The sequence below is a fragment of the Uloborus diversus genome, chromosome 4 (genome assembly GCF_026930045.1).
Source record: "Uloborus diversus isolate 005 chromosome 4, Udiv.v.3.1, whole genome shotgun sequence".
Taxonomy (NCBI): domain Eukaryota; kingdom Metazoa; phylum Arthropoda; class Arachnida; order Araneae; family Uloboridae; genus Uloborus; species Uloborus diversus.
The window spans coordinates 96926474-96934371 of NC_072734.1; the positions used below are offsets into that span (position 1 = coordinate 96926474).

At 34.6% G+C, this 7898-nt stretch overlaps 1 long non-coding RNA gene across 1 annotated transcript; it reads right to left on the reverse strand.

Moving 5' to 3' along the window:
• Nucleotides 1–970: 970 nt before the first annotated feature.
• Nucleotides 971–7294, reverse strand: LOC129221458 (uncharacterized). Its single transcript, XR_008580518.1, has 3 exons — nucleotides 7213–7294; nucleotides 3883–3933; nucleotides 971–1528 (listed from the first exon to the last, which is right to left on the reverse strand). It is a non-coding gene; the product is annotated as an uncharacterized LOC129221458 (long non-coding RNA).
• Between the last annotated feature and the right edge of the window lie 604 nt (nucleotides 7295–7898).

Below are 7898 nucleotides of genomic sequence, written 5' to 3' on the forward strand. Positions count from 1 at the left end.
GAAAAAAAAAAAGTACATTTTATAAATGTTACGGAAAAGAGCATAAAATGTTAACAATAAAAAAGTATACCTATCTAAAACAAAGATGAAAGACTTGAAGATGTATTTTTAGCATATATCACTTAATTGCTTCAGATTTAAAACATAAAATGCACCGCTGTAGACAGGATCCATATGATTTCTGAATAGCTCGGTTCAAGTACCTAACCAACATTATCTAAATTAGCTAAGATTGCAAATTACGTCAAACATACCTTTTTAATCTTTTAAGCTGATTTCTTAAAACAATATGCCTTGTTCATCTGATGAAAGGGATACGTAAAATAAATAAACGAACAAGTAAATTAATAGCACCTTCTAAACAATGCAGCTAATATATTTTTTCAGAAAAAAAAAATCCTTAATCGCTTCCAGCGAGAGAGAGAGAAAAAAAAAGAACTAACATTATAAAGCTCACCAAATAAATACATTATAAAACTTTTTTATGCTCTTTCTTCCAGGTAAAATAAAACGTTTCGGATTTTATTTTTCCCCCGTTGCCAGAAAATAAATAAAAAACAATAAAATGTCCTCTTAAATAAATAACGTTCATCAAAAAAAAAAAAAAAATTGTCTGCACAGATCTTTCATTCTGCTAAAAAATAAAGCACTACGAATATCTCTTTATTTCCTGTTGCCAAAAGTTTAATAAATAAATTAAAGCTTTTGAATGAAAATAAAAACAAATCATACGAACAATCAATATTTTATAGTAAAAACCAGGACTTTGGAATCGGTGTTGTGGAGTCGTACTGATTTTGAGATAAAGGAGTTTGAGTCGGGAGTCGAAGGCTTTAAAATTCAAAGAGTCGGAGTCGGTCATTTCCTCTCCGAGTCTGTATTTCTGCCAAAGCTGAGGAGTCGGAGTCGGAATGATTTTGGAGTACAGGAGCTGCAGACTAAAAAGTTATCATACAAAACATCTCGCTACTAAAGGTTTTATACTTTTTGGAAAAGCTATAATGCATGATTTTTGGAATTCGGAAGAGAAGGGAATCGTTTTACTAATCTATCAGTGCCCAATGTCGTGCTGTTTTGACAGTTTAGCTAAATGGAAAAGGTTTTTTTTCCCCCTTTGTGCTTCGAAAATATTTCTTTAAACTCATGAGACATAAAAAAAATCTTTCTCTACTAGCTGAGCTGATTGTAACAGTTAAAAAATAATTGAAGTAACACATAGTTACGTATGAAAACACTTTTTATATCTTGCTCTTCAAAATCACCCAGGCTACTTCAAAAACTGTGAGGGACTTAAACTTTTCATCGTTGAATAATCTAATCATGTCGGCGCTCTCAGCTTCAATGAGAGATATTATCTGCCTCCAGCTCTGTTATTCACTATTCCAGACTTATGAGTTCATAACAAAGACGAAACTGCAGTCTCTGGATGTGGAAATTCTGTCGCTATATTGCTTGTAATTTTTCTTGCCTCATGCTAAAAATTTTACTCACAGTTGAAACATTTTATTTTTCGTTTTCAAAATCCAATCTGGAAGAAAAATAATTATCATCAAATCTTGTGTTGATTTCATTCGAAACTTACTTCACACAAAATATTCAAAAATCAATGTTGGACTTCACATCATCATGTGGAGTTTTTTTTTTTTTTTTTTTTTTTTTTGCGCCTCTTTAAAATTGGCTCGGAGGAAGAATTTTTTTAAAAAATTTCACGATGGATTGAAATATACATCGATAAAAAAAAAACTATTTTCATTGTAGATTGAACTGTGGTTGTATGGTACTCAGATCAATTGTAGATTGAACTGTGGTTTGAATAGTTGAGTAGCGGATTGAAGATATATAGATTTTGATAGAGTAAAGCATTTTTCAAAAACTTTTTCCCAATGCAAACAAATTGGATAAAAATTCAAACGAAGTCATACATGCCATGAGCTTTTTCACCATTGAAAGAATCGTTTTGCAATAATTCTTCCAGTTTGAAATCACTGCTTTGAAGTTATAGAGAAATGTTTTTATCGTTTTAACTCTTGAAGATTATCTTGTGTCACTCCGCGGTTGCATAATTATAGAGCCCCATAAAACGTATTTGGTTGATATGTCTTTTTTTATTAAATAATCACATGCATTTTTAAGAAGTTTCTATGAAAGCATTATAATGTATTGAGCAGCTGAAACTTGTTTCTAGCAGAAGAAAGCGATGAACTCTCATTAAATAAATATACACTTAAAAAATGAGAGTAAAAGTGAATGTAAAATATCAAGGAATTTTCTTGTGAAAACCATGCAGCCACACCACTTTTCACGAGCCTCTCATATTGGACATACTATCGTTACACTGGGCACACAAGTGTGAAATATTTAGCCTATATGAAGCAATGTTTTCTTTAGTTAAAATTAACCATGGTTCTCTATCAGTTTTCTATGTTCTGAAAAAGCCGTAAATACTTCATGAATTTCTAAGTCATCATCCAAATAACGAAAAACACTTTTTCTAGTCTGAGAATGTGTCGAGTTTCATCAAATAGTTGCTGAGAGCCAGCGAGATTTCCTTTAATGAACGTTGATTTCCGACTTACGTAAATTGAATTCACCCATTTTCTATCATTCTGCTCAAAAAATTTGGGGGGTGCGACCGCCCCTTCTTGACCCCCCTATTTGCCGCCCCTGCGTAGACGCTAATGTTAAGAGATTTGAACTGTTCAAAATTGAACATAAAATAGTTCAAAAAGATATTTTCTATACATGCTCTTTCTTCTTCAAAAACATTTTCCTACAAAGTTTGTGGGAAACAAATTCGCCTCTAAGTTCTAGAGTTATATATGCCTTAAATTTCCTGGTAGGCTCTAACGTTTTTTTTTTTTTTTTTTTTTTTCTGAAGTGTTGAAAATTGAACGAGATATTGAAATAAGGGAAAAAAGTGTCCTCGTCGAGATGATTCGAACAAAAAAATAAAAAAAAATGATTTTTCAAATCAGATCATTCAGTCGACAGTTTTTATGGGGGTGGGGGTGGAGGCATACAGACTGACAGACACGCATTTTCCCCATCTCAATACCCTACTTTTCAAATTTTTAATTTTTCGATATTTATTTTTGACTTGTTTTTAGCAAAATTTTTAAGATGCATTAAAGCCTTCTTTCATGATTTCATCTTCTTCTTCTTCTTTTTTACTTTTACTAGAAAGGGGGCTAAAAAAAAGGTTACATTTCAGTGAACGAAGATTTGTACCGTATTTTCTGGGATATAATCCATAGGTAGAGTGTACTTGTAGTTTTTCATCTCAGCATCTAACTTTTAAGCATTTCTCAGGGCTGATTCAGTGCTTTTATAACGAAGATATGTCTTTAGATATCAGTTTGTCTTGCAGACTGTTTTTGTTTTTTAATCCGAGTCGCAGACTTTTGAAAAACTTCTGCTGCTTGGTGGACTGAACAGTTCTTTATTAAACGATCATTAAACGATAAGTGACAAAATTTCATGACAGTCTGTTTAGTCAGAAGTTCAGTGATTTTAGTGAAACAACTTCAGTTATTTTCAAAATAAGGGGAAGGGGGGAAGCCGAGCAACGGCATTATGGAAATCTAGCTTATGAATTTAAACGGCTTATCATTGTTCCTACAGTTAAAATTTCTTTCATAAAAATCAGCCTTTTTATTTTTTTCCCCTTTTTGGAAGAAAAAAAAAGATGAAAAAGTCATATTTTACGCTATTTGGGAGTCATCTAGGAATAATGTCACGCTTTCAGGGGTGAGGGGGTTCGTGAACTTGTGACAGTTTGTGATAACGGACTAGGGTTCTAATTCAATGTTTATTTTAAAAATCATTGAATACTATTGAGAACTTCAAGTGAAATCAAGTCTGAGAGAAATTGTAAGGACTCACCTTTTGGGAAAATGTTTTTAAGAGCCCTTTTTTCTGAGATGATGTAGAAATCTGGAAATAGGTTTTCATTTGGTTAAAATTATGTACATAAAACAAACCTTATTCACTTAATTTATCAGAGAGAAACATTTTCTTGGTTGAAACGTTTTCAAAGTCTGCAAGTTAATGTTCCAAAAAGATTTATTTTACTATTATTTTAATTATAATTCAAATTAAAGTTTAACCGCAACCGTAAAATGATTAAACTGCAGAATCACGAAACTTGAATTTCAATTTCGCTATATGACGTACGAAAACAGATTTTTCTTTCCGATTACTGTTATTATTTCCTGACTAGACCTTTTTTTCTGTTTTGTGCAGTAAGAATATAAAGAATTTAAGAAATAAATAAATAATAAACAGCTTTTAGCAGGCGAGGGTAGAAAAAAAAAAAAAAAATCTGCAACGATTTTTCTCCCGAGGGATAATAGAAACGTGTTTGGCTTCCAGTTCCAGGTGACCTGAGAAATTATCGCCCTTGCCATGCAAGCAAGCTTTGAATAAACATTTGAATGCGAAGTAAAAAATCGATTGTCTTGCTGTGGAATAATAATGAAGAAAACTTAATGGAAAAGATAATGGAATTGTGAAATAATATGGCAGTAACTTCTAATACGATGAGTTGAGTGGTTTTATTTCTCACGTAATTTCTGATAACATCGGTTTCCACGAATGGATGTTTCTGATACAACGGGGAGACTTAGTATGAAATCTCGATTATTTTGGAATAGTATACCACCTACACTAGAGGTGCCCGACTTCTACCCGCAGGCAGCGGCTTCCCGATGGGAGGTCACTCTGACCTTCCAAAAATTTCCTTATTCGGCAAATTTTGCCTGATGATTCGGAAAAATTTGGAGTTCTATTTGGTAAAATTATCATCGTTCGGTGAAATTTGGAGTTCCATTCGGCAAAATTATCATCATGCGGCGAAATTTGGATTCTATTCGGCAAAATGATCATCGTTTGGCAAAATTCGGAGTTCCATTCGGCAAATTGAGAATTTCCGCCCTCCTAAAATTTTAAGATCGGGGCGCACCTGCCCGCAGGCCATATTGCGGTCCTCGAAGTGATCCACGTGGCCCGCTGTTATGTTCTATGTAGCGAATCGTAAGTAATGTTCTGAAACCTTTCCACAACCTATCATCTTCAGTCGGTATTATGAAGGATTGTTGCAAATTTGAGACCAAACAATCCAAAACTGAACTGTTTTCCAATCTTATCTAGAAAAGGTTTAGATTTTGTTACATTTTTGTCTATTGGTCATCGAGATTTATCTTAAAATAAGATGTAGCCCTCGGGTGAAAAAGTTTGGGCATCACTGACCTACACCTTCTATCAGAGGTGGCGAGTGGGGCTTAAAAGTGCGGGGGCAAATTGTTTTTAGGAAGTTGAAGACTGTTTTAGGCTATGTTAATGACTGGGAGGAGGGGGGGGGGGGGGTTCTGATGTTCTCTCGTGTAAATGTTTTGGGACTGAAAATTTTAAAGTTTAAAGACGCAGTTTTTGTAGAGTTTTGTCAACGTTTGGGGAACAGAAAGGAGTTTAAAGGGTTATCCTTGTAATTTTTTTTAAAAATAAAGTCTAATTACTAATAATAATAATAAAATCTAAGAAGTTTGGACTGTCTTTGGTAATGTGAGGTTAAGGATGGCTCTTCACGGCAAAAAATCTTTGATGTCTTAAAGCCGCCAATTAAAGCCATCTTTAGCAAACTTAGAGCAAAAGGTTTGGGGTTCGCTCCCATAAGTTTTGCAAAGTTTAAAACGTTTTTTAAACGTCTTTTAAAACATTATTTCAGACTTCTCTTGTACCTAACTAAGGAAGAACAAAAGGGTTTGGAGGTTCTTTCCCTTACTTTTTTCCTCAAACTGGATTTTTTTATGCAAATTTAGACCATCTTTGAATTTTAAGGAAGGAAAAAATGCGCTTGGAGGTTTTTTCCCAGAAAATTTTCAAAATCGATGTTTTAAAACTGAAACTTTAAACAATGTTTGGTGACTTTCGGGTAATCCTACCCAGAATGGTTTTAAATTAAACTCTTAACGTGGAGGCAATGTTTGGATGAAAAAAGTGCCGGGGCAGTTGTCCCCCTCCCCCCGAATCGCTGTCACTACCTTCTATTAAAAAAAAAAGAAAAACTCATGATATATTATGTGAAGGAATAAATTCATAACCAATATGTGCCAACAGAAGGTACTTATACTGAAGTTTCCCTTCCGCTAATCGAAATATATTTTCAGTTATTTTCAATGCTATCACCGCCGCGCCGACAGGATTCCAGGGAAACATAACTCTTGGAGGCTTCACGATGCTCAGGTTTCGGGCTATCAATGATTCTATTTAAAGGGGGAAAAAACACATTGTTTAACGTAAATGTGTGAAAAGTACTACATCTCCTCCTTCTCTTATTATTATTATTATTATTTTACAAATTTTGATGGTTAACTTCATTTATTACTGCGGTACTAAAGCATACCGATTATACTGGCAGATTAACAGTAGAAGTCAAACAACGGTTAAATTGAAGCAACATAAATACGAATTGCGTTCTTAATTACGAAAAAAAAAAAAAAAAAAAAGATGTAGACCTCCACACTACTTTCCTGTAAATCTATAAAATAATTGATGTCTTTCTAAACTTCAAAACAAAGAATGTCCGTTTAGAAAAAATCAAAGTAATAAATAATTCAACAAAACGTAAATAAACAAATTGAAACAAATAGCTCGAAATTATCAGAAGTTCATAGATAACTCTGATATTCACGCATTCAGGAAAATTTCGATAAATTGGTGGACTATGCGCTTTGCGGTGGAAGAGATAGAAATTTACCATGCTTTCAAAAACAATTGCAGTATATTTTTTTAACAATACCTCTTTTCTTTTTTGCAAAAAGATTCTGCATAGGCTTCGGTGCGCACCCCACCCTGCAAGATTTATAAGTGCGCTCGTCCCACAAGAAACTTTTTAAATATAATTTTAATATAGAGTTATTTTTTTCAGAGCGTGCTCAGTCGCACCTCTTGCGCCCCCCCTCCCACCGAGTGAGTTAAGGGGGAGGGGGTATGTACGCCAGAGTCCTGATGCCTCAATAATACGAGGAAAGAACAAATTAAAAAATAATTTGTAATCAATTTTTTAAAAATAAATTTTGGGTTTTGGGGACAGGGACATTACGTTCATAAAAGTCCGCAAATGGTTAGAGAACCTTAGATTACAGCCGTCGACAACTTCTAAAAATATCCGTTTAATAATCGACTTTCTTCAATACGTAGTGATAAAAACAATACCATAACTGATGAACAGATTTCATTTCAGAAGAGGTAGCTAATCTTTTCCGCTCCACGAAGCCAAACAGTCGGGTCCTCTTCGAATCCTGGTTTTAATTTAAAGCCAACCACTTAAGCTAATAGAAGCCTCATCATCAGCTGGGTTCTCTGTGACATAAAACGAGTCACGCTCGCATCAGCCGATGCGTGTCGTTCTTTCTATAGCAGCTCAAGGAACGGTATTAAAAATATCCGAACTTGAGCTCTAATCTCCCAAATCCTGCACGCTTTTGTGAGCACTGTTTTGATTTGGGAGCACACTCAGTTATGGGGATAGCCTCACAGAGATTGAGTCATATATTTCTTTCTTTTCTCCCCCCGGCGTAGACGTCTGCCGAATCAGCTGGGGATTGTGTATAATACAGAACGTAAACAAAGCCGCTGCAGAGAGCGTCAGTGACCTATATTTTGCTCTGTTGCGATTGGGTCAACAGGCAGTGACGTCAAAATGTCGCAATAGTTGAACTCGCGCTACTGCCGCGAATGTGTTTTGAGTTGCTGTGGCGTTTAATCCGCAGAAAAACGAGTTTTTTTAAGATTAAAGATGTCATTAGGGGGTGATTTTGAGATTTGCTGCATGTTTGGAGTGATGTGTGAATAAGTAGATAGTTTTTGTGCACCATTTATTTGGAGATCGTCCCATTGGT